Source organism: Pygoscelis adeliae, unplaced genomic scaffold (genome assembly GCF_000699105.1).
Source record: "Pygoscelis adeliae isolate BGI_AS28 unplaced genomic scaffold, ASM69910v1 Scaffold590, whole genome shotgun sequence".
Lineage (NCBI taxonomy): Eukaryota > Metazoa > Chordata > Aves > Sphenisciformes > Spheniscidae > Pygoscelis > Pygoscelis adeliae.
In genome coordinates, this window is record NW_008823962.1 from 427,129 (window position 1) to 430,263 (window position 3,135).

Below are 3,135 nucleotides of genomic sequence, written 5' to 3' on the forward strand. Positions count from 1 at the left end.
AGTTTACTGACAAAGCAGAGCGTACCGGGCCGGGCAGTCCCTTATGTAATTCCTAGTTTGTGGGTAAACAGACAGCTCGTCTCGTCGTTCTCGACTCCACGCGACGTGCAAAAGCGAATCCCGAGAGCGAGCATGCCACGCGCTTCATCCCCGGCAACGCTGTCCTGCCATGAAGCTCTTTTCCTTCCCTCCTCGGCGCACGACTGGGCAGCACGGGGATGAAGGGAGGGAACGCTGAACCGGTACCGCATGTACTCTGCCTGTTGGGGCAAGAGGCTCCGAGTAACTAGAGAGCAGCAACCTGTAGCTACAAGCCTACCTTCGATGCCTGCCCAGCTCTGTGTCGGGTAGGCACTCAAGCAAACAACAAAAAAAAAAAAAAGAAAAAGAAATCTGCTTACTGGTTTCCAGTTTGCCGGTGGGAAATAAGTAGGTGCACGAACCAGGAAGGAAACAGGGCGCACAACTGCAGTTTAACAGCGGGCAAGAGGGAGTTAAAACGCAGCGCTGGGATGCTCGGGAGCATCCTCTGCTGTGAAAAAAGGCAGGGCAGCGGTCCTTCCCGCAGCAGCGGGGAGAGGATCTCACGCAGTTTCAGATGGGCACGACAGAACTGCAGGGGTGGAAAACAGTCCCGAAAGTGCTGACCCTTCACAGGCAAAGAAACCCCCCAGCAAGCCCCAGCGCCGTGCGTTTCTGCCCGGGCCCCTGCACCCCGGGAGGGCGCACAGATCTGCGCACGGCTTCGGAGAGCTCGGCGAAAAAGTATTTGAGACAGCGAGGCTGTCGTCAGGGAGATCACGCTCCTGACAGTCCGGCTGTAGGCATTTTTTTAAGGGGTCGGCAAAGCAACGGCGTCGGAAAGCCGCTGATTGCCAGGGGATCTGCGGCTCATCTCACCGACGTGGCCTTGGCTCCCACCTGCAGCCACGGGGCAGCTCGCACCAGTTTCCAGTTTCTCGCACCTTGTCACATTACGAGAGGACGCTGATCCCTATAGTTCCCTTCCACCTGCAGCCCAGGGCCGCTGCCCGAGATCTCGCAGGAAGATTTACAAGTCCCTCAGACGGCCGGGTGTCCGGCGGGGAAGGAGCCCCGCCGCAATTCGAGGCACAGAACGACTTTTGCTCCGTTTGCACCGTGGAAGTCGCGTCCGGACCCCGCTACAGGAGCCAGCAATGACACCGGGGAGGCAGGGAAACTGAAACTATGCGCGGAGGGAAGACGATACGGCCAGGGAGCTGGGCGAGAAACAATTGTCCCTGGATACTCGCAGAGGATCCCGACGCTTGTCTGACCTCGTTTACTCCCGCTCTGACGTCCTACCAGAGCTCCTCCAGGACCGGCGGGATGCTCCAGGTGCAGGTATCGGGACGGACACACGGCTAACCGGCTCACGTCGCTCGGGAGGCGGCACCGAACACAAACTTGCGCCAGTTTGGATCAAAGGGTCATGGGATTGGGTACAAACGCTTCTCTTCATCCTAGAGACTGACTGTCTTCCTCTCTTTCCCCGAGTTTTGCTTGTCAAAAGGCTTTTAATTACAGATTGAAACCAGTCTCTTCAAATTTGAGGTTAAGGCTGGTTGAGAGCATAGTTAAGAGCAACTGTTTATTGCTTTGACTATGCAAGATAACGAGTAGGATTCTAATTGTTTGCCACAGAAGTCTTCCCTTTCAATAAACGCAGCATCCCAAGACTGGGAAAAAACCCTCAAGTGTCAGTTTTAATCAAGATGAAACCACAGTTCTCAAGCATTTAGGCTCCGTCTCAAATGCAGACCAGGAATTTCACAGGCCCTCCTAATTTTTAGGCTGGACACCTGCGGGGAAGTCGATTCTGCAGAGTTAAAACCCAGCACTCGGGCAGCACTTTATCCGCCAAACGAGGTCTCGAGTAAGACAGGCAGTGCAACCAAACCATCGCAGCGCCTTGATATAAGCATAAATTCCTTCCCTGATTTGCGTCCCATGCCGCCATCCAGATTCTCACGCCGGGAAAACAACTGTAATTTTCAATTCTGCTTTAAAAGTCGCAAAACACAAAGCAAACCCACCGCCTTCACCGTGCCAAATTAATTCCACCCAGCCGCGGCTGGCTCAGCACCTCTACAAAGCAGAGCTCCTTATTAAGCCCACGGTACGGCTAAAGATCATCATCGGACCCACTACCACGATGCAACGAGACGCATATGCGAGCAAAAAATAATAAATAAAAAAAATAATAAAGGCACAAGAAGAGTTGCCGATCAGCAGAAAATGAAGAACTGCTTTCATTCACCACCAAACTTACTAAGAGCTCATGCCTTGCAAAACCCTCCCCCTGAGTTACTAACGCAATTAAGGCTTGGTGGAAAAATCCCACCATCTCACCCATGTTTGGGTTGCGCCTCTTCACTCCCTCTTTCACCAGAACAAGCCTAAACAGGGGCCAGAATGAATATTAAACAAGAACGGCTCCTCTCTAATAAACTGCTCAGTTTCTCTCCGTCTCTCTCTCTCTTTTTTTTTTTTTTTAAAGTTGTTTAAATACATCATCTCCAGCAAACCATCAGAATTAAGCCAGCACGTCTCCTCCCGATCAGCCTCCAGGAGTGCCCACATACTGCGATTTCCAACCAGGACCAGCAGAAACGTTCAGAAATAAATCATTTCCTTTAAAAAAAAAACACCAAACCAAACAAAACACACAACACTTTTTAAAACGACGGGATGACCTTTTAACTCTGCTGCTACGCTGCACGCAACTTCAACCCTCATTAGGTTGTAAACTCTTCCAGGCAGAGACCTTCTCTACCCATGTCTATAAAGTACTTATTATATAAGTCATGGTTTCGATAGCCAAGACAATTAACAGCACGGGGAACACGGCTAATCTTGAACTCGGACCAGCAGCGAACTCTTACCAAGAGTCCTTGAGCCGAGAGAAACTTTTGCTGCCCAGCCTCCTGCTGCCCTGCAAGCGAGAGGGTCTCCAGGAGGCTGGCTGAGGACACGGGAGAGCCACGTGAGGTACGAGCAGTCACACCGGTTGCCGGTGCACGACGGGAACTGTTGTTTTCAACATAAGAACGCCGGGATTTAAAAGTTCGGGTAAGAGGAAGCCCCAGGTGCCGGGAATCCCGCTCCACGCGC